The sequence below is a fragment of the Hesperophylax consimilis genome, chromosome 19, assembly GCF_061612785.1.
Source record: "Hesperophylax consimilis isolate HC1 chromosome 19, BYU_Hcon_1.0, whole genome shotgun sequence".
Taxonomy (NCBI): Eukaryota; Metazoa; Arthropoda; class Insecta; order Trichoptera; family Limnephilidae; genus Hesperophylax; species Hesperophylax consimilis.
Window position 1 is genome coordinate 21,548,618 of NC_142854.1, and position 24,041 is coordinate 21,572,658.

The window sequence follows — 24,041 nt, forward strand, 5'->3', positions numbered from 1 at the left end:
GAGATTTTATATTAATTAGCAGTGATAAAATGATCGGCAATATTATTTTCATAGACGCAAGTAGTTATTTTCTTGCCTCTAAATTTGGCAAATATGTGGTCAATACACGTGCGAGTAATTTGTCCATTTAATACAGCTTCTCTGGTTACTACATTGATGCATTTAGTTAAATAATGGTTAGTAAGTAAGTTTTCAAATGAAGTTATAATGTAATTTTGTTTAAAGCAAATTTAGATTTATATCTCCAATTAAGATAATAATTTGCTTACTATGAATAATCTCAAGATGTGATGATAATTCCGTCAGAAATGAGAATTTACTGAAATAGATAGCTTTTATATTGAGTTTAGTTTTGTCCTGGATTATGAGCTTTCCTGATTTATTTTAAAAATGTATTGATTGTAAGGTTTTCTGTCTAAATTCAAATTTGTTTCTTATAAACAATATAAAACCTCCTCCTGACTTATCAGTCCTGCAGTAGTTATATGCATTATATCTGGGAATATTGTACATACACATCTTGATGAAAGAATAAAAACTCCCCGATAAATGCAAGAAAACTTGTTTCCGACTTGACTTTTATTTTTTAAATTGCTTATGGAATTATGGCCCGCTTTGATTTATCTAGAGCCAAATCGTCTTCAGCATTCCAAAAAGAACCACTCGAACGAAATTTCTTTTTGGTCGCAGCAACAATATCAGGACTGAGACATTAAGATACTCGCTTGTACCTGGATTGCATGCAGTTGACAATATTTTCTTAGAAATAGTAAATGTTTTCAATTGCACGGTATATAATGACAAGAAGGCTATAGTAACGTTAGGCCATAATAATAATTGTCAGCATAATACTGTTCTTCAACATGGGTTCTATAAAATTTAAATAGCAAATTTGACTTCATGATTAGGTACTGTTCCAATAAAGCACTATGTCTCATGTTTGTAAAAGTCTGTATTGGCGTATAACATTAATAAATTAACTTGTCAGCATAACGTTTTTAAAAATATATGTGATTCTCAACAGTCTTTGTAAAATTTTGTTACTGCACTCTGTTTGACTGACACACAAGACTGGTTTAAACTTCAGAGTGACTTCACTCAGAATTTGCGAACGGTTTCTTTCGAAATGCGCAAGAAGATGATCCCGCAACTGAAATTTTAGTACACCATTCGTCATCATCAGACAAAACTGCTTTTATCTTTAGATTGAATCTTTGTGGGAGTCCACAGCTGTTATTATAACTACATTCAGTACATGAAAGTTGTTTCCTCCGATTTTTCCAGAACACAGTCTACATCTTAGATTTTTAGACTGCACTTCGAACACGATAATGTATTCCTTTAAAATGCGTCAGCGGGTGAATCCACATCTGGAATTTAATAGATACATTCCAAACACAATACTGGTTTTAACTCGTGAGTTAAAACAGGTATTACTCGTGTATAAGTGGCCAGGCTGGCCGTGCTGTATCAGAGTAGTTGGGTATAACTGGTCGTTTCAGGGTACCGATGTTGCAGGGCCTCCTGGCAATAGATATATCTATATATCTTCTAAGGAGAAAGAAAGGAAGGAGAAAAATACATATCGCAGGAAAAATTGTTTATTTGAAAAAATATTAATTTACATGCATAAATATAACATAAAAAACACTCTAATGCACAGACGCAATTTGAGCACTCTGAATCCGTTCTACAGGTATTTTAATGGAGTCTATTCTAAGAAGCTTGCACCATTGATCCTCGGTGCACCAGTGCACGTGCGTTAAACCCAACGGGCACACCAGCGGAACACCCGTTCACTGATGCTGGCTTCATTCGTTTTTGTCTACGTCGGTTCGTATGTGGAACAATCTACCGGCACCTGTTCTTCCAACTTCATATAATTCGGGTCTCCTCAAGACCCGCATTAATAAATCCCTTCCTAGAGCCCCTAACTTAACCAGCCTCATGACGCTGCCCAACCGGGTGGCGACATAGATTCCCTGCCTTTACACTGTACAGAAAGAAGCGCTCGTGGATTATTTTTTTGAAAGAAAATAAAATTAATACAAAAAAATATAACTGGTCGCAGCTGGGGATCTGCGTATTCATTTAACACTTGCAGATAGGTCACTACAATATATTTGGGTAGAACTTTGCAAATATCCAATTAGCAGCAAAAAAACTGTAAACGATTGAGGAAAATATTGATGAATCAAAATTTAAAATACAAGGTGGGGGAAAAAGTAACGTCATAATGTGAATGTGCCATAATTTTTTTAAATAGTGCAAATGTCATTGTGCTTCGATATTTTTTGTAAAATGCACCTTTTTTTCCTTTCTAACCAGATTGCAGCCAATTCACATTATGACACAGGACTACGAGGAAAACGACGACGAAGTTCACGCTGCGTTTAAACGGACCGGAGATTGGTCAAATAAGCAGTAACAATTATTCCGCGTTCTTTAGGTGTAAATCGATCCATTGCTTATTGTCACCTAATTCTCTTTATGTCTATAACATTAAAGTTAAAACACATTGACGTCATTTGCAAAAAATCTGGCTCATTCACATTATGACATACTTTTTGCGCAGATTGTATATGATATCGATAGAACCTATGAAAACTCATGAAACTCTATCAGGTCTCAGTAGCTCAGTGGTAGATGTACCATGTTATTTCCAGTAAGACAGAGGACATTTGCGACCGTTGCGGTTTTCTGTTTCATTTTGATTTACTGATATTATATTCTTCTCCGATGCATAACCTTCAAAATTTATTACAATAAATCTAGCTTTTCTACATTCATGTTGAAACTAAATATTATTTTTTGTAAATAATTTGGTACTTAACTTTCAAAAGGAAAAACAAGTTTTACCATGCGATTCAGAATCAATTTTATGGAATCAAAAGTTTCCGTAATTTTTACCAATGATTTTAATCATCACACCGAGAATCAACTATTTACGAGCTATTTTGTGAATGAGTCTGCATGTGTCTTAGCAAGGCAAACTTTACTGAAGATGAATAGCTACATACGGAACATGAAAAGGGTTTTAGTCCACTGTGAGTCAGCATGTGACGCTTTAAAGATGACTTTTGTGAACATGAATAATTGCATTCGGGACATGAAAAAGGTTTTTCTCCACTGTGGGTAAACATGTGAATTTTTAGATGTCCTTTTGTGGAACATGAAAAACCACAGCCAGGACATGAAAAGGGTTTTACTCCACCGTGAGTCAGCATGTGAGTTCTTAGATGTCCCCTTGTAGAACACGAATAGTTGCAGCTGGAACATGAAAAAGGCTTATCTCCACCGTGCGTCAGCTTATGTACCTTCAACTTACTCTTTTGAGAACACGAATAATTGCAGTCGGGACATGAAAACGGTTTTTTTCCACTGTGGGAAAACATGTGAATTTTAAGATGTCCATTTGTAGAACATGAAAAGTTGCAGACGGAACACGAAAAAGGTTTTTCTCCACTGTGTGTAAACATGTGACTTTTTAGATGTCCTTTTTGAGTAAACGAATAGTTGCATTCCGGACATGAATAAGGTTTTTTTCCACTGTGTGCAAACATATGAATTTTTAGATGCCCCTTTGTAGAACATGAAAATTTGCAATCGGAACATGTAAAAGGTTTTTCTCCACTATGAGTAAACATGTGACTTTTTAGATGTCCCATTGTAGAACATGAATAGTTACAATCAGTACAAGAAAAAGGTTTTTCCCTAGTATGGGTGCGCAAGTGTTGTTCTAACGTTGACTTATAAGAACAGGAGTAGTTACAATGGGGACAGCAATGTCGTTTTTCCCCCGGATGTGTCTTCAGGCTTTTCAATGAATCTGCAAAAGATTACGTACAACGCTTAATCAGTATAAGAACAGTACATTAATATAAACGCACAAATTATAAAAAGCAAAAATCGTTATTTTTAAACAAAAATTAACGTTTTACCTGCTGTCTGGGTAATTCTTGCAGATCGCTCTAAGGATTCCTTTTTAACATCTGGAAAGTCTATGTCAATTTCCGTACTAGGATTTCTCTCTCCACCCTTTTCTCGAGATCTTGGTTCTGACTTGATGGGAACAGTCTCCACATGAATACTACCTGGAAAAATAAACAAAAATACATCCATTGGTTATGAGAACTTCTGGTGCGCTTTGATGATAGCAACGCAAAAAAAAATACATCCAGAATTCTAGAACGGTTTTCTTTCGTGACATGTCAGATAGATTTAAAAGTTAACATATAAAAACACTTCTTTAATAATTGAAAATTCACTGTGTGGCAATATTTTAACTAAAAGAAAATAATAAATTGTGTTTAACACCTCGACTCCGGTGATGGGTCTGATTTGACCCAGTGTTTTTTAAATAAAAAATTTTGCCGCTAATATCTCGTTTAGGCTAATTTACTTTTGTCTATTCTTTCATCAAATATTTACCCACATTTCGACTTTAAAATGATTAAAATCGGACACGTTTTAAAAAAGTTATTAGAATAATTGTGTATAAAAACACGCAAAAACTCCATTTCTTCTCAGTTGAATTCGAGCAGCCGACGAAACAGCATATCTCTTGCTCTGTCCTTCCGTCTTTGTCTCTCACAGTCCCACGCAGATGTTGTCAACCATTCGGGCACATTCCTAGAATTGTGATTTTTGTTTGTGACTTTGTTTTAATATTTTTTTTTCGTACCGTACGAACGCAATGAATTATTTATCTGATAATGAGATCGAAAAGAACAGTTCGAACAGTGAGATCAGTGATGATGGCGACTTATTCGAAACATTAGATCCAGAATTTGTAATAATAAATCCATTTGGTGTTTTGTGTATGTATGTAAATTTTATTAATCGTCGAATCATTTTTGTATTTTCGTATTTAGAATATTGCTTTTATTCCGTTTTTTTAAATGAAAATTGTTAATATAAATTTGTTTTGTTGAAAAATAAAAGTTTTAGTATTTTTAATGTGTGTCATTCAATGGTTTTAATTGTGACAAATAAATGTGTGAGGAAAATAAATACTCAACTTGAATTAGAATGCCATTATATAATATTTTCTAATATTTACATAAGCAATCATCGTTTAATATGGCTATAAATTGAATTTATTTTCTCTTTACACATCTTTCTATTAGAGGTACAGCCACAAGGAAGTTATCAAATACGTGATTTTATTTCTGGTATTTTAAATAATACACGATATTCTTGTAAATGCACACCATCGGAAATTTTAATAATTATAGAAATAAAAATGTTTATTTCCGCTGACGGTCCCTTCCTGTTCCCTCTCCCGCACTGCCCTTTCCACTGACCATCACCCGGCACCCGCATCGGCCGTGCGTCGGGGGCTCGGGGCCGTCTTCGATTCAGTCGTTGATTAGCTGTTGCGCGGCATGTCCGCGCTGCTGTATATCGATGAACCGCAAAATTTACGGAATACTAATTTCTAAAACTTCCATCTTCATACAAGAAACACAAGAGATATGTTATGAGTTAATGAGGAATTACATAATATCATATAAAAGTAAGGATATGAACGAAAAATGCATAAAAAGCCTTTTAATTTCATCTTTTCAGCCGGGTCAATCTGGACCCATCATCGCCGCATGTGTTTTATTTTGAACCTCCGGGTATTACGTGTTAAATCACTGTTTAAGAAAAATGATCAAAATGTAATTATGTTATAAATCAGGACACAAAACAAGTAAAGGGTGCGGAAAACCGACAGTGCAATTTTGAAGGGCCACAGTGTTTCGTTTCATACAAGCTAGACGGAAAAAACTCTTTTATAATTTAAAAGTGTTTGGAATCCTCTTGTGGGGAGTATTTAATCTGAATGTATTGAAAATTTGGGTTGAAAGTGATTAATTTAATTTTTTTCTTAAAAAAAAAAAAATCGGAAAAAAATCTTTTAAATAATTAATAACAGTATTAATACCGTATTTGAGGTTTTTAAAGAAAACAAATTTAAAAAGTTAAGAATATGTCTATTTTGAGAATAATAAAAATGTAAAAGCACAGTCAAAATACATAATACAAATCACGAAACAATTGAGAAAGTATAAATTAATGATAAAAAATAGCTAAAAAATAATCAAAACAATCATTATTACTAATCTAGGAAAACAATTTTAGTCGTATTTAGCAACAGAACTTAATAAAAACAAGCATTAGTTGCAGAAAAAACAGTCAGAAAATAAAATAATAATATCAAAAGTTATGCAAGAACAGTAACGAAACAAAAAATTATTACTTATCTAATAAAGTGCTATTTGAGTCATTTGCGGCGAGAGAAATTAACTGCACATAAACATCTTTAATTTTTTTAAGACAGAGTACAGAACCAATAGATTTGTGAGAAAGTGCTTAAACATAATGCTTATTGAAACTAGATGCTATCTGAGTTATGTTCAGAGGAATCATCAGAATAATGTTCAGAGGAGTCATCAGAATAATGTTCAGAGGAGTCATCAGATCGCAAACATTGTGTTCTTGACTCGGAATTGGGTGGAACAAGTAAATTTAACACTTCAGAGGGAAGTGAGCTCGATTTTTTTCTTGGAACCTCTCTAAAATTATTTATTATTGGATCTGATGTAATTAAGCATGGTTAACATATCTCTGTTTGTTGATGTTCGGTCGATTTTTCTGGTGTGCAATTACCTAAATCTTCTACAGTCTTTATTTCGCGCCTCTTGCGCCTCTTCTGACAGCTGCCCAATAGGTACAATGCACGAACTAATCGCATCAAATGAATGGTATAATAGTTTATGAACAGTTGGTGGCATGGTATACTAATCATATAGGTTAAGATATAACTCCTTAGTGTCATGCACATACTGTTCAAAATGTTCAATGTTAATGCTATACCCAGAAGCTATTGTACTTAAAATGATGAAAAACCTCTTGATGAGCCCCGCATCTACACCCGTTATCTCGGCACTCCTTTCGTGCTCTCGAAAAACCAGTGTTTGTGTTGCCAAACCCAGGTTTTGGCTTATCTACAATTAATCTCATTTCACTTTAAAACCGTTCCTGTAATTATTTTTTTCTAGTACTTAAAATTAGTTTATTTGCATCCCCTCTGACTTGCCAGAGTTGTATTCGGTAAGCGATATGCAAAAAACATCCAAAAGTTTTTATCCAGGCATGCAATGTAGATAAGCCGAAGGAATAAAATTCTTGTCGTGGAACTCTATTGATAACCGTAGTATTCATTTCACTGGGTTTGGCACCACAAATATAACACGACATAGTCGACTTGTTTCCAGTCATTACATTGCAAATTTTGCCATCTTCCTTAGTTAATAACATTTTAAATTTTACATTCAAATCTACATCTTCAATGTTAATTCTAAAATTTATCAAATCCGAGAAGCTGCGAGCCACTTTTTGATTTTATTCAAAGATATTAACTGTACTTGGCTTTTCAATTTTTTTTCACTGCTTGCACTGAGATTTTGACGTTCAAATTTACTTAAAATATGATTATATATTCCCTGAAACCTTGCTTTCTTGGGTAAACTTCTCCGCGTCTCGAACAATTCCTGCCTGGAAATCTGGTATGTGGTGCCTGTGAAATGACAAATTATGATTGGTGAGCATTAATGAGCAAAAATATCGAAACTGATTTGAATAGAAAATTAATTGAACAATCTACAAAAAAAAAATCACGGAACCTTATTGATACTTGATCCGAAAAAAATTCTCGAGAAGTTAGAAATTTAATATTTTTAAACCACAAAAAAATACACAAGTTTAACATTATTTTTTAAAATAACTGTAATGTTTTATATTAAAATTTTACAATAATAAAATACTACATACCTTCCAAAGTAGTTTTCATTTTTTTTTAGAACCAAAACACACTATTTTAAGCACATAAACAACCTTACAGCTCGCGCGACAAGATCCGAATAAAAGCAACTGATAATTCATTAATTAATTTACCTTACTTTAGGGCCTTGGTATGAGTCAACCCGTGCATTAATTACCCCAATTAAAAAAGCTTTTGTCACACTAACTATCTGTTAATACCCCCATGACGTCATTTTTCAAGAATTCCAAAGTGACTTTTTTCCGTCTAGCTGTATGAAACGAAACACAGTGGGCCGTTACAACGCGTGTGGTGGTGGTATCAACCTGGGAGGGGTCTCATTGTGTTGGGAGGGTCGTGCCATGGTCAGGCAATACCTATACGTACAAAAGTATAATAAATTTGAATTTTTACAAACCTGTGGTTTTGAAACATCTTGATAACCTTTAATAAACAGTGGTTCACACTAGTCTATTATTTAAAAAAAAAAAATTTTAAAATCATCAAATTCCACGCGTAATTATAATTGATTGGGAGAATCAAAATGTATGACTGAATAATGATAAAGATTGTCCAGATGATAACATAAGATAAGTAGCATTTTTTTAAATTGTAAGTCTTAATTCCCTGAATAAAGGGCGACAAGTGATATATGCTCACCATGTGCGCGCTCAATTGGAAGACAGCAACGCAATTATTGCCCGCAACTAAAGTTGCTAATACTCTTAGGCCTGGCTAAGAATATAGTTCCAGTGCGTTCAAGTGCAATTCATACGGGACAATTTCAATGTATTATCCTTTTATTTAGGCCTGTACCTTGATTTGAAAAGTTCTTGTAATGCGACTTAAATATATATCAAGATAATTTTACTTACCCGCTGTTTGATGAAACCTTTCAGAGGGCTCAAAGCAGTCCTTTTTAATAACTGGGACCTCAATTTCTATTTTAGTACCAAATATTTCATATGCTCTAGTGGTGACTTCCTCTAGATTTGAAGGCTCCGTTGAACTTGTTTCACCTGTAAGTGAAAACACTAACTAATAAGATGAAACCAATAAACGCGATGGTACTGTCATCCAGAGAAAATGCAAAACAAGTATATTATTTTCTATTATTTTGGCTGTCGCCAAATAACATAAAAAATAACACATAAGTTTTTTTGTACTACTCTTACTAGTTATCTACTCTTTATTTTATTTTTTTTTTATTTTTGTTTATTGCAGAAACAAACAGTACATAATTACATGGATGACAATAGTTACAAAGTTATAAAAGTTAGTATAATAATTGGTACCAATGACATGTCGCTGACATATATACATAGGAGGTATATTATACATTTACGGTTAAGTTACATTTTTAAGTTAAGTTAATTAGTGTGCTGGGGAAGGAGAGAGGTGTGTGTGAGTGTTTGTGTGTGTGTACGTGTGCGTGTGTGTCTGTGTGTGGTTGTATGTGTTATGTTGGCGAATTTAGTAGTTAAGTAGTTAAGTAGTAGTAACTACTCTTTAAGTAGTTCATAGTTAATATCGACTTTGGTAGAACGGGTCGTTTCACCGACTTGTTTTTGTGAATGATTTACCGGTATACTTTTCTAGCATCATTTAATGAAGACCTAAACACATTGTAATCGGATCACGTATTAATACGTTTTTAGCAAATTAATGCTGGAGAGCGGATCACGTATTTATACGTTTTTGATAGATTGTTAGTAGAGCGCGGGTCACGTTAAAATACGGGCTCCAATATACTTGAGTTTTCGCTATATAGCGTCTGTAGGGTTGTAGCCATGCAGGTAAAAACCTTTTGAGAACAATAGATGGGGTGTACGGTGGATACCGAGGTTGTGTTATTCATCACAAAAATAGTCGAAGATAACGGTACATATAACGGTCTACATGCAACACTAAGACGAAGAATAATATTTTTTTTTAGTTTATTTCACTACTCTTTGGTGGTCAGACGTTGCTAAAAGCTAAATATCGAGTACATAGATATTATAGTAGATATATATATATATTACGTACATATTTACATTTTATTTTAGTGTTTAAAAGTTAAAATACTTTTATTTTTATAAGCAATAATTGTTCGCCTGAAACACTCATCCACATTGAAAAAATCTTCTGATAAAAAAATACATGACGCCAACGGGACTCGAACCCGTGTCCATTCGATTTCCGGTCGAAAGCTCTGACCACTGAGCTATGGAGGCTTATCTCTTACCCGCGAAATTATTCAATATATGCTAGTGTTTCATTCAACAATTACTGCTTGTTACATTTTTTTCACCTGGGAACAACCAACTTTATTTTATATGAGAAAGGCATTGTAAGTGCTAAATCTCTCACTAGATGGCGTTGAGACAAATTGTCTACATTTTTAGGTGAAATACTTGAACTTGTCAAATATTAATTTTTATTTTTTTGATAAATTAATGTCGTGAATTTGAAAAAGAATTATTGAAATCAAACAAATATTTTTGAAGTTATCGCAATTTTTCTAGAGGTCTACGTTAGCGCGAAATTACGCGAAAAATCACCCGTTACCAGCACTAAGTACGCGGCCGAAAACTGCCCGATCATAATGTGTTAAGAATTACAGAAGATCCTGCCGACACACTCTTCCCAAACCCCTCTCGCAACGTTGCCCAACATAGGGATTAAACAGTTCCCTTGTGCGCACATGGCACAGGAAGAGTCGCTGTTGTGAGGTGTCAGTTATCTCATAAAAATAAATATTCATGACATAACAGCGCATGTTGGTTCGATATATGAGCATGTCCAAGCAAACACCTGCAGATTTATTTTCGATCATATGTTGTGTCTATATAACAGTTATGGATAAACTTGTCGAATTCAGCTGCACGTATAAAAAAAACATATAAATAGCACTTGGTTTCAACTAAATTACTACAAGAAATAACTATTTGTGTTTTGGGGGAGATTGTAAAACATGCATTAAAGTTCAATTTTTTCTCAAAGTTAAGTTTGAAGGTTAAGAACTAAGCATAAATTAGTAAAAAAAACCCAAACTAAACCCTAAAAACCTATTTTGTGCAAGTGCAACTTAAATACTCGTCTCCATTACATATTTAATTTAAAATCAAGTGTTGTTTTTTTTTTAAAGTTGCCTTTGCATGCAGCGGAATTCGACTATTTTACCCAGTTATGTACCAAAAAAGACATGGAAATACCTGAATTGTTTTCGGAAGTGGATTCCGAAGGTTCTGTTTTGATAAAAGGATAATCTATAGCGACTTCCGTGCATATGACAGAAACACTCTCTTCCGTACTTGTGCCAGGTTCCACCTTGATAGCGATGAAATCCATGCTTGTACTTAAGACTTTGGTGGTTCTGTTTTACTTTAACTTTACGAGTTTGAAAGATTTCTTGACAGAAGGAGTGATTGTTTTAGGAAAAGGTTTACAAATTGACGAAACGGACATTAACATTGAACATAACCAACAAAAAAATGACAATTAGCGTTTTCCATAGAAACTACGGAATAGAAAATAAGTTGTAAGCTTATTATTAAATCTTAGTGTTGCTATTTTATTTCGGCAAGTGGGTTAATTTTAGGTACCTAATACGATTGTTATTTGTTCTGAAGATTTTTCCCTCAGGGCCTGTGCTATCATTGTGTGTGCTGGGTGGAAGGTATTTTTGAGAGGAATGCATGAAGGTCTTGAAGAGACCCGTGTTGTAGGAGGGAGGAATTACAGAGGCCGGCAAATCGTTCCACAGTTGAGCAAAAACAAATGTCATGTACAAATGTTGAGCGCATGTTTGGCGTATTTTTGTGTGCTGAAGGGATTGATAACGCTAATTCCTCGAAGCCTATTTCATAAAAATACCATTAAAACATTCCCGTCTGACACCTTTGCCTTAAAAATTGTAATCCCTTTTGTTAAGATATCAAAAACTGATTATGCATAGAGTCAAGAATTTCATTAAAATTTCGGGGCTCCAGATTAAATGTTGCTGCCAAATTCAAGAAATTTAAAATACTGATAACGTTTCAATTAATCATTGCCCAAAACGGCCGCCATCATTCGTAACGATTACTGAATTTCAAATCGTTTTACGGCGTCCTTCACTATAAGAGTCCTTCTCCCAATAAGAGTCGTACGGAGAATGACACTTTAAATCATATTCAAAAAACCAAAACCACCGACCAGATCGTACCTTTATTCAGAGATCTATAAATTCAAAACTCAATAATTCAAATCTTAAAAGAAAAAGACAATTACCAATTTTTAAATGAAAACTGAACTCGACTTAAATATGTGTTTCATAATAGCAAGGAGTCGAATGAAAGAAACATGTGTGTGGTATCCTAGCAGCGGCTTTATTGAGGTAGTCGAATTTCACGATCCAAATAGAGTAGCAAGAGTAGTCACAGTAGTTGATGTGCATCACAATGGGATGCATGTATGTCACATCACGGTGGGATGTGAATGCGTAGTCCATGATTACGGCGATGAGGTCAGTGTTTTGATACCGCGTCGGTGAAGACCGGACTTGCTGACAATGTCATCATGGTAGTGTTCATCACTGGTGAAGACGTTGATCGTTTTTGATGCTCCAGTGTGAAGTATGTGGTAGCCAGGGAAGATGTCACATGGCCAAGGCGCCGTTGTCATCCCGTGAACCTGAGGATTAGTTGAAACCTTTCCTTTAAGGCCGGGCGTAGTAGGTTGATGGCTAATGGTGGCGCGGTGAAGTAATAACGGGGTGCACGGAGCGGGCGCGAGGCGTGGAACAGAATGGCTGCTCAGTAAGCAATTCTAATACGACACCTACTTACTCACAGCGGAGATAAACATTTTTCCTCTCCCGAATTCAAATATATATGCGCTTCAAAGCCACAACTACAAATTCACATGCTTGGCAACAGTGAAAAAAAAACCTTTTTCATGTCCCGACTGTAAATATTCATGTTCACTAAAATCACATAGCATCCACGTGCTGATTCATAGTGGAGAAAAACCTTTTTCATGTTTCGTCTGCAATTATTCATGTTTGCTAAAGTTATATTTAAAGCGTCATATGGTGACTCATACTGGAGAAAATCCTTTTTCATGTTCCGTGTGCAAATCTTCCTTTCTCAAAAGAGAACATTTACAAATCACTTACTAACTCACGGCTGAGACAATATTTTGTATGTGCTGACTGCAACTATTCATCTTCACGAAAGGTTTGTAGTGGTAAGCCACTACTCGAGTCGGACGTTGTCAAGTACTACTTAGTACACAGTACCAACCGCTAAGGCACCTAGGCCGTCATAGAATATAATGGGAATTTCGGCCGTTGCCTAGAGGTTGTTTTGGCAATATTTGTAGCCATAGCAAAACAAAAAAAAACACTGTTCACAAAACAGACTGGAGGCGACGAACGCGTTGCTCAGCCAGCCGAGTATGTTCCTAGGTAACCATGGTGGTCACCTCTCTCTGTGCCGATGCGGAGGCGCTAAGGTGCGTGAACCATGGTGGGCACTTTAACCCGCGCTGGTGCGGGGATGGTAAGGCGCGTTCTGCTACTTCGTGTCTTTACCAATCACCCATCTTTTAGATGGGGTTACCGGTGGGTAGAGGTAACAAATCACGTCGGGGTCACCACTTTGGTAGCGAGATAAATGAAATATGTGGTTGTGATGTCACAGTGTTTATTTGGGTGAGTCAGTAGCGCAGTTGTGGGATGACTCCGGACCGATGATGATGATGCCAGGTGTACGCGGTGATGACGGCGGTGGAGTGGTCGAAGCGGTAGTCAATACTTGTACAATTTGTCAGTGTTCATGAAGGAATTTTGAAATTATCGCCGGAGACCTGTACCCAGCGAACGCTTGTAACAGTTTGATGCCCGTGATATCTCACATCGGCCAATGATCCGAAATGCGTGGCCAATACTTCGAAGGCCAGAGCGGACCTTAAATGAATTAGATGTATTTATGACAATGAAGCTGACTCTATCTACATAACTCAATGAATAGGGTAAGAGGGGGCACAGTGGAACGAAAAACGTTTTTCGATTTTTAGAAAAATAAACCTTTAATCAATTAGTTTAAAATCTTTTATAAAATCTTAAATAGTCTTTGATTTATCATTTCAAAACAAAAAATATGAAAAAATGTTCATGGTAAAATAATTACAGGCATTTTTCCGAGATCAGAATTTTGTTCCACTGTGCCCCAGGTCTGGGGTAGAGTGGAACACCCCTAGGGGCACAGTGGAACATACCTACATAATAATTCAGAAACTCAGGAATTATCCAGGAAATTATACATTCTTAAGATGCGTTGTGGAAAGTACAAAGTGTTGGCCTGTCGTTTTGTTGATGTTTGTATTATCCGTGGCAATAATTTGAGAACTATGTCATTTTTGGACACACCTGCCATGTCAGGTTCAAGAGGAAAGTAAAATCCGTCAAACTTGCCACTTTTCCTGAGGTAGCTGATATCATATTCATCATTTTCTTTGTCACAGTCAGTTAGCAGTTGTCCAATAAAATATTTGATATGTTTCCCTCGAAATTGGACCACCACAAAATCATCTTTTTTCGGTGCCTCGTAACAGGATAGTGGGATGTCCTGGTCTGTGTCTGTTGAATCATTTGGTTCAGAAGAGCTCATATTTTCTTCAGAGTCATCAAAAATATTCTTTGTGATTTGTTGCACTTTGTCAAGGTATTTTCTTTCCTTAGATATTTTTGCTATTTGACGTTTACTTTTAGTTTCAGCATTTCTTTCAAATTCTTCTTTAACAGGTGTATCAGTGGCGATGCAAGATTTTCCTCGTTTTCTACCTTTCCTCGTGTTCTTTCTTTCTTTAGCCTTTGGGTATCCTCTACATGCTATGGGACTTGTCAAATTTCCCTCCTCGACATGTTGCATCTGAGTTGGTGCCTTTGTGGATGGTTGTTCATGAGTCAGGTCGATTGATGGTTCTTGAACCGTGTGATCCTGTGTTTGTATCTGGGCTGCTGAGCTTGTTGAAGGTTGTGCTGTCCGGTCAACATATGCTTCATCATCGTCTTCTACTATATTTTGTTGCTGTCCTACAATTGGTTCAGGCATAGGCCGGTTTGTGACTTCGCATGGCATAAAATCGTCTTCGGTGAAGATATTTCGGTCAAAAGGGAATATCCCAGTATTTCGGAACCCCGATTTTATGTTTGCTGGCGTCATTGCTTTCTCAAATGCCACTCCCAGTATTTCCGATATGTTGTAAATAGTCAGTGGAACGTTATTAACATCCATGAATCTGCTGCTCCATTGTAAAATGTCATTAGGGGTCCATAGACGGAAATCCAGTGACTTTTACAAAGTGGGTTACAACATGTGGGAACAATTCGGTATTCATCCAGCCCGTGGGCTGGGCGAGGCCCAATGTACCTGCAGGAGCTTTGTTAAGCATGTGTGGCTGAAATTTCTTTCGAGGAAATACCATTGCTGGTGGCAATGCTGCTCCTGTAGCTGATACTATACAACAAGTCGTTACAAGGGTCCCTCGCTCACCACTCGTGACTCTATTTAGTTGCTTTGAGCCTTTATCTGTTATGACTTTCTTTGGCTTCTGCACAGTAGTAGTGCCAGTTTCGTCTAAGTTGTAGACCCTTGTGCCGTCAGCAAATCCCGGGTGTCGCTTCATGACTTCTTCTAGATTATCGAAGAATGTTTTTACATTGTGTTTATTAAATGATGTCGCCCTGGAAAGACTGCAAGGCTCCGGTTTTCTCAGTGTCAATTCGGGATGTCTTTTACGGTATCCGTAGAGCCAATCAATGCCAGCCATTTTGTGATGTAACACGCATATCTTCCATGTTTTCAACTCCAGACTCTGTTTTCTTCTTGACGTATCTATGGAGTGTCGCAAGTTTCACATTCTTCGTTTCAGCCGCTTTTCTGTAGCTCATTCCTTTTTCAACCAGCTCAATAGCCTCTCTCATAGCTTTTTCGTCGTGTAGACCTATTTCAGTCTTCCTTATGCGGTTTCTAACCATTTTGAAGCGTTTTCTGAAAAAGCAAATATGGTTAGGGGCACACTGGAACACCGCGGGGCACAGTGGAACATGTTCCACTGTGCCCCGTTCCACCGTGCCCCACACCCGATTTCATGAAAACAAAAATTATCAAATTTTTTAGGTTAACCTTAAGGTTATGTTTTGTTGTAAAATACATCATAAATTACATACCTAATATACAGTTTAAATGTCACTTACCAGTAGCTACGATATTTTGAGTAGATCGAAAAAGATTACACAATAATTTATAAGAAATGAATGCCGAAAAACCGATTTCTCAAAATATTTAACGCGCGGCCCAAACAACTTAACTTTTACAACTGAATTAAAATGGCCGCTTGTGCTCTTAATTTTGCAGTTAATAAAAACAATCGAAATGTAAGACAGGGACAGAGTTATTGTAGGTGTTTCACTCTGCCCCGCGTTCCACTGTGCCCCCTCTTACCCTACATGATTTCATTATGGCAAGTAATTTTTTGCAGTAATCTTCAGCATCTGGCGACCATTTTTTGCTAACGAATTGCTAACAGATTCATCCCTATTTTCAAGTGTTCCTACATGAAAGCCATTACAAACAAAGTATTTTGTGAGATTACCTTTCTGCCGTAATCATTTGCTTTACACATAAGCCATTTATTTTCCTTAATGCAACTCTTCTCTCTTCTTTAAAATCCACTATGAGTGTTATAGTGGATTTTTAAGCTGAAGGGATATGCAGATCCGTTAATGGTACCGCTTTTACATATCTATAATATTTCACTTAACTCCGGTAAGTTCCCTGACCGGTGGAAAATCTCAAAGGTCACGCCCTTACACAAAAACGGCGATAAACCATGTGTATCTAATTACAGACCTGTGGCAATTCTTTCGGCACCGGCCAAATTATTTGAACTCGTAATACAAAAACGTATATACTATAAAGTAGAACCATTTCTCATAAACCAGCAGCATGGGTTTAGAGAGGGCAGGTCTACAACGACCAACTTAATGGTATTTACGGATTACGTCTCAAATATATTGGACAACAACGAACAAGTAGATGTCTCATATAATGATTTTGCGAAAGCTTTTGACAAAGTAGATCACCACATATTACTGAATAAACTTGAAAGCTTCGGCTTCTCATACATGCTGCTTTTGTTCTTTCATAATTATCTGTCTAACAGAAAACAATACCTTGTTTACGGGCAGTTCACATCGAAACTCTACGCCACAAATTCTGGGGTCCCTCAAGGGTCTAATTTAGGACCACTATTATTTTTATTGTTTATTAACGACATAGGGATGTTTATAAGATTTGTAAAATTTTTGTTATTTGCGGATGACATTAAACTATACACCTGTATAACGACAAATGAAGACTCCATTCGTCTACAAATCGATATCGACGGTATAGTAGAGTGGAGTCATCAAAATAAACTTCATTTTAACAGTAGTAAGTGTACAATTATGTGCATTACAAGGGCAAAGCGTACTTTATATTTTAACTATAAAATGTCTGGTACCTCTCTAAAACATATTTCGATAACGAAGGATTTAGGAATCACTTTTGACACGCGTCTGACTTTTCGAACTCATATCGATTCGGTGTGCAACTCTGCAATGCGAATGCTGGGTTTTGTTATATGTAATTCGAAATCTTTTACGAATACGGCAGTCATAAAAATGCTTTATTTTACTCTGGTTCGCAGCATTCTTGAGAGTGGATCGATAATATGGGGACCCGAAGATGCCCTTTACTCAAACGATGTAGAAAAGGTGCAAAAAAAGTTTATGCGATACCTCTACATGCGAGAGTTCGGATATTACCCTTTATTGTATCCCTCTGATTTTCTTGCTGGAATGCTGGGGATAGAACGTCTAGACGTTAGGAGAAATATTGCAATGGTGTTAGTGGCGCACAAGCTGTTAAATGGGCACATTTTCAATCCAGATATTCTGGAACGAATTTCTTTTTATGTCCCTGATAATTTCATCAGAGCTAGACAGCACAGATTATTTATTTTTCCAAGGGGCAGGACCAACCTACCAATGATCATGCCTTTGGGGAGAATAACTACTTTGTTAAATCACATTTCTTCTGTGATTGACATTTTCAATTTGAACCAAAGAGAATTTAAGACGGCAATAAGCATACTATTTAACAAACCTGGTTAATCAGATAGTATTGATGTACTTACCCATGCAAATAAATGTATGTACTTACTTATTAGAAACTGTAATTTATAAACTGTTATTTGTGAAATGTAAATGGATTATACTGTTTTTCACAATAAATCAATAAAAATAAAATAAAAATAAAAAAATAAAAAATATCTTTTACTTTGCAGATTTCTGTTTGTTCAGAACTCTTGATAAATTAAAAGGTTCTTTACAAAAATTGCGTTTTATTTACGTTACAATAACTAAGTCTGGATTTAGCTACACTGTTCATTACCCGAGGGTTGGTAATTCTCTGTTTCTGGAAGCTTGAAGTCTGACAAGGATACCCCACAGGCAATTGCTACACTCTAGCGACATCTGTCGGACTCTGGAGTAAGCTTTCTGACTAGTGCCATCTATCGCTTGAATACCCAACTTATTAACGTGCTTAAATACTCAATCGCTATTTTTTTATTGCTATCAATTCTGCATTCATTTTTGGTCAATTTTTGTTATTTTTCGTTCTTTAAAGTAATATCCAATTATAATACAACAAAGCAATTTTTCAACAGGATGTAGGTACGTGTTCAATTTCAATGTAAATATGTAAACGTAATATTATAATTAATTATCACTTTTTAAAAGTGTGTTGAATAGTCACTGTGTTGAGTTAGCATGGAACTGAAATAAATTTCGGTCCTACTCGTTTGCTATTTGACGAAGTTTGTAAATTATCGACTTCAGTTGGTGGTTAGGAAGATTCAATCGTTAGACATACATTTGCTTTCAAGTTTTCAAAGACATTTAAAAAAAATGTGTTTTAGTAAAAAAAAATTGTTTTATACGGGTTTATTGAAAATGATTTTTTTTAAATACCCCTCCGAAAATCCACACTGCCTCCTCCTCCAAGAAAACCGATTTGAGGGCAAAAATAAATGGATCACGTTACGAAGAAATAAAAAGAAATAACAAATTATTGTATTTATTAAGAGAAATAAAACTGGGAATATGAATCTTAAATCGACATTTTTTTTCTACAAATAATTTTTTTTTTCGATCCCAAACCTGAGATAAGCTACAATGGGAAAAGGAAAATGTATTTTTTGAAGTTAAGTAGTATTCAGTGACTTTTCTTCATATGGAGGCAATGGGATCAATCGCCAGCAGATATCCCTGAAACCTACTTAAATAGTTGAAACTTTAAACACAAAAGTAGGAAATACAATACATACAACAAAAGTGTTTCGGATTTTTTCAATCTCAAGATTAGAATAGCTCCTACAGACAAACTGACGTCCACTCCGCGACCTTACTTGTGATTTACTAAAACAAATGAATACATACACAATAAAACACAATACACCATACTTGAGCAAGGCGCTGCTGCCGCTGAGCATTGACCATGCGCAGTGCGCATAACGCAGTCGGGGGACGTCATCGAGCTTTCTCCATTGAAATTCGTATTTAGTGCATTTGGATTCGTTCGCTAGGCATTCCGCCCTACCGAGTGAATCACAAAGAATTTGGTGATAGACTTTAAAATCCCCATGTAAGAATTCGACGGTTTGCTAGTTTCAAACAGGAATCGCGCACGTTCAAATTAACTTCGACGATAATTTTGCAAGATACGGCACTATTTTTATTATTATATAATAGCTGGCGTGTACCCAACGTTGCTAGACTTTTCTCTTCTTTCAATGAATATAATATCTATGTATACATTTATACCTTCCCAAAAAAAAATCTCTAAATGATAGTGAAAACCCTATCAAACTCGGTTGCAAATAGACGCGAAAAGTGAATTTGTTTTATATTATTTAGAGATTAGTGGGTTTTATCATGGCATGCGTTTAGGAGATAATATAACATATAATTCCACTCAAAAATCGAAGATGGCCGTTAAAATTTTAAATTTAAGGCTGCTTAACCAGCAGGACGAGAATTCAAATTTCGTTAAAAGACGGCCTCGCGATCGGACGTTTTTTAGACCGAGACAGAAATACCGAATTCATTCCGCTGCGAGCCGTATACTCGCGCGGCTGATGAAAACTACAGCATGGTTCCGATGAAATAACAATTATTGTTGTTGAAGTTGTAGCTTTCTTCCTAATAAGTAGTTACATACATATTTGTAAATTATACGTCGGAGTGCGTAGACATAAATAAATACCAATGCAGTTTGTTGACATGGTAGATATAAAATATGTAGGTATATGAATATACATTTAAAAAAAAATTCAAATATTTGTTTAATTTGTTTTTTTTTAAATAATTTACATGAGTTTTCCAAAGGTGAGTAAAAATCTTTTGTTTTACTTATTTATTCGTTTGTTCGAAAGGTATTACCGTTAAGTTTTATTTCTAATACCTATCTTATCTTACTTATTACTTGATTTGATATGTATGACATTGAAAAGAGGGTTTATTCCTTACAACTGAAGTAGTATATACATTAAAACTAGGTTTTATTTCCAACTATTTTCTACGGTACCTACCTACATATGTAGTTGTGCGATTGCATAATATTGTATCGCTTTCATGTATTTGTTTTCATAATTAACGGAGCGACCTATTGTCGTTACGTCTGACTCGTCTAATGTTGTCTAAAGTCGAAATGTTATTAAATTCACAAGGTAAATTTCGGTTGAAAAATCGTAGGTTAGCATGTCAAAAATAACCTCATGTTTTTTCCTAAAACAAAAAGCTCAATTCACAATATGACATTATGAAACTGACAAAAAGTAACCCAAAAAATATTAAATAAGTTGAATTATACCAATGTAATAGTGAATTGGACAATAAAATAGAAATTATGAACAAAAAAATGATTTGAATCGCACATCACGAATCGAAATTCATTTGGTTCGTTGCACTTTTTGACCACCAATCACAAACAGTTTCACCTACTTTGGCATAAGTTTCAACATTTATACATGAAACATCGATGTCAGACATAAACTCCTGATAGTCCATAGTTGATTCTTTTCCCTGGAAATTAAACAACACAAAATTATCGCCAAATGTTATAAAAAATATATGCTTATTATGACTGATTCTTTCGAACGACCCTGTATCATATAAGTACGTACAATGTACACGGATAATTAAATATCATTAACCTTTGTTTTTTTTTTAAATATATCTCCCACGTACGTTTTTGATTTCGTAATTTGTGTTTTCCAATAAAACTTTTGTTCCAAGGATATTTTCCTTCCCATTTTTAAGCGAGGAATTTCTTTAAAATGTTATTAACTAGACCAGCGTGGACTACACGTCCGCTTGCCGCCCCGTCGCGGCGTGAATGACAAAATTTGGTCTTGTGCCGAGTTAATAAAAATGCACAAACGCGAATCGAAATTAATTACTATTATATACCTTAAGAATATATTTTTTGGTCATAAATTATTTCTAATGTTTCAATAATGTCTTGGTTAATTATTTTTGTAAAAAAATCTGAACTATACCAATTTGTAAGACCATAAATAAATAGTCCAATTGAGGGATTTTCGTCACAAAACGCGTGCTCGGATTTATTTATTAGTAATTTTATTTGAAATAAAAACAAAATTCTTATAACTACTTCTAATAGATAATTTATAGATTGTTTATACTGTATTATTATATGATTTGAAATATTTGTTGTATAATACAAATTCACCTTTGAAAATGCAACAAATCTGTGCATCGTCCAACGGTAACACTTTATTATGATGTGAAAATAATATTATTTTTCAAAATTTAACAACTTACTTTACAAGATAAAATAACGATCTTTCGAAATCAATTTGTGTTTTTTTATAGAAAAGTGTCCATACGTCTAAAAGTGGCCTCAAAAATGCCAAATTTCAGGTCAAGTCTACCTATTTCGCCTTAAAGTACATCGCGTATTAATAAGAACTTTAAGGGGACAATGATTATTTTTTTTAAATTTTATATTTATGAAACTACTAGCTGAAGTTTACCCGGTGTTGCTCTTCTTTTAATAAATATAATATCCATGTATTATATATGTAAACCTTAAGAATGTAATTCTCAAAATGATAGTGAAAACCATATCAAACCCCGTTACATAGTTCCGTCTGTGACTTTGTTGTTTACTATTTAGAAATTATACATTGATATATCTATAGAGATTTAAAAAAATATATTTCGTATTTAGACAGCTGTATAGGTGTATGACTTTGTGCATTGTGCTGGAGCCACTGGTAGTATTCATTGGGGCCTTAAATGGAACGTTCATTAAATGCTTTGGATGAAGTCGAAAATCGCATCATTTGAAAGGTCGTTTTGTCAAGTGTGCGAGCATGTGACTTTGTAAATATCTTTTTTGCGAACCTGAATAATTGCAGTATGAGCAAGAGAATATTTTTTCTCCACTGTGAGCATTCATGTGACTTTTTAAGTTTTGTTTTCGTGAACATGAAAAGCTGCAGTGAGAACATGAAAAGGGTTTCTCTCCACTGTGAACCAGCATATGACCTTTTAGAGTGCTACTTTGTGAGCATGAAAAGTTGCAGTATGAACATAAATGCGGTTTTTCTCCAGTATGGGTGCGCATGTGCACTGGCAAAGATGATTTGCGCGAGCAGGAATAGTTACAAAGCGAACACGAGAATGGTTTGTCTCCACTGTGTAATAATTCCCCTTTAGTGAACATGAATAGTTGCAAACGGAGCATGAGAAAGGTTTTTCTCCAGTATGGGTGCGCAGGTGCTCTGCTAATACCGAGTTGCGTGAGCAGCAATAGTTACAATGTGGACATGAGAATGGTTTTTCCCCAGGATGCGTTTCCAGGTCTGTTATTGTACCTGCAAAATAAGCGAATGAATAAGAATATAAGATGAAATCGTAAAAACAAATGTTTTATATTGTGCGGTTTGTTAAATCAAATTGGCTTTACCTGCTGCGTGGGTGATTCTTTCAGAGTACTCTAAGCATTCCCTTTTAACGTCCGTGAGGTGAATGTCGATATCAGTACAAGTCGTTTGGACTTCTTCGTCTCGGGATCCTGGTTCTGCCTTTATGGCAATAGTCTCTCTATTAATATTACCTGGAATATCAAAATAGCAATAAAATTGACGTGTCGAAAGAATTACAATAGCCTTTTCCCAAAAGATGGGTGAGTTATGTGTAGATCATAAGGATATTTTTTTTTAGTTTTTAAAATTACAAATTTGATTTACGGGTTGATTTTTTGGTTCTTACAATCTGTCTGGTGGTTTTCTTCCAAACACTCCAGGCATTCCGTTTTAATATTTGGTACTTCTATTTCTATATATTGTGTAGAGGTTATTAAACTGTCTCCATCTTGATTCTCTGACTCAATCTTGATGGTGACATCATCTGGGCTGGGTAGGTCCATGGAACAATTGTGATAGCTTTTAGCTGTTATCCTTAAAAATTCATTTTAATTAATGACAAACTTCCTGGAAAACAAATGTTAAATTATTAAAAACATTGGACATCGAAAAGTATTTAAAGAATATAAAAATGAAAATTTACGAGTTATTGCAATAATAATTTAAATTTAAGTTCTGTGGTCGAGGGGTCTCGACTCGAATAGCAATCTGCAGGTGGCGAGCTTAATTCCAGGCGTGCTCAAGTAAATTTCATTTGATTATTTGTGTTATTTTACAATTTATTGATTAAAACTATTATAGAGTATATTTGCGGAACGCTCTAGAGTGGATGATACTCTCAGTATCGCCCTGGTGTAAGAACATTCAGAATTGTAACATTGCTTGAAAAAGCTTTAGCTGTATTCGGTGACAAGATATGAATAACCAGGTACATTCCCACCTGCCTTTTTCCCATCTCCTTCGCCTCCCAACGTATCCCAATTGAGGATGCAATACTATCACTGGCTCCAGACGGTTTGGAGCAGTTGTGACTCATTTGCAGTATTCACATTAAAAATGGTTGGTATTCTTAATTGATTTGCTCTTTTTGTTTCAAGTACGAGGGATTAACATCGCGGAAGTTGGAAATAATTCTTCCTAGACATTGGTATATTATTATTATACGAAAATACATATGATTACACGATCTTTCAACTTCAATTTG

General features: G+C 35.3%; 1 long non-coding RNA gene across 1 annotated transcript; it reads right to left on the reverse strand.

The window, feature by feature from the left end:
- Positions 1-1,655: 1,655 nt before the first annotated feature.
- LOC149414984 (uncharacterized) lies at positions 1,656-11,301 on the reverse strand. Its single transcript, XR_016303884.1, has 4 exons — positions 11,008-11,301; positions 8,686-8,829; positions 3,942-4,094; positions 1,656-3,829 (listed from the first exon to the last, which is right to left on the reverse strand). It is a non-coding gene; the product is annotated as an uncharacterized LOC149414984 (long non-coding RNA).
- Positions 11,302-24,041: the final 12,740 nt, after the last annotated feature.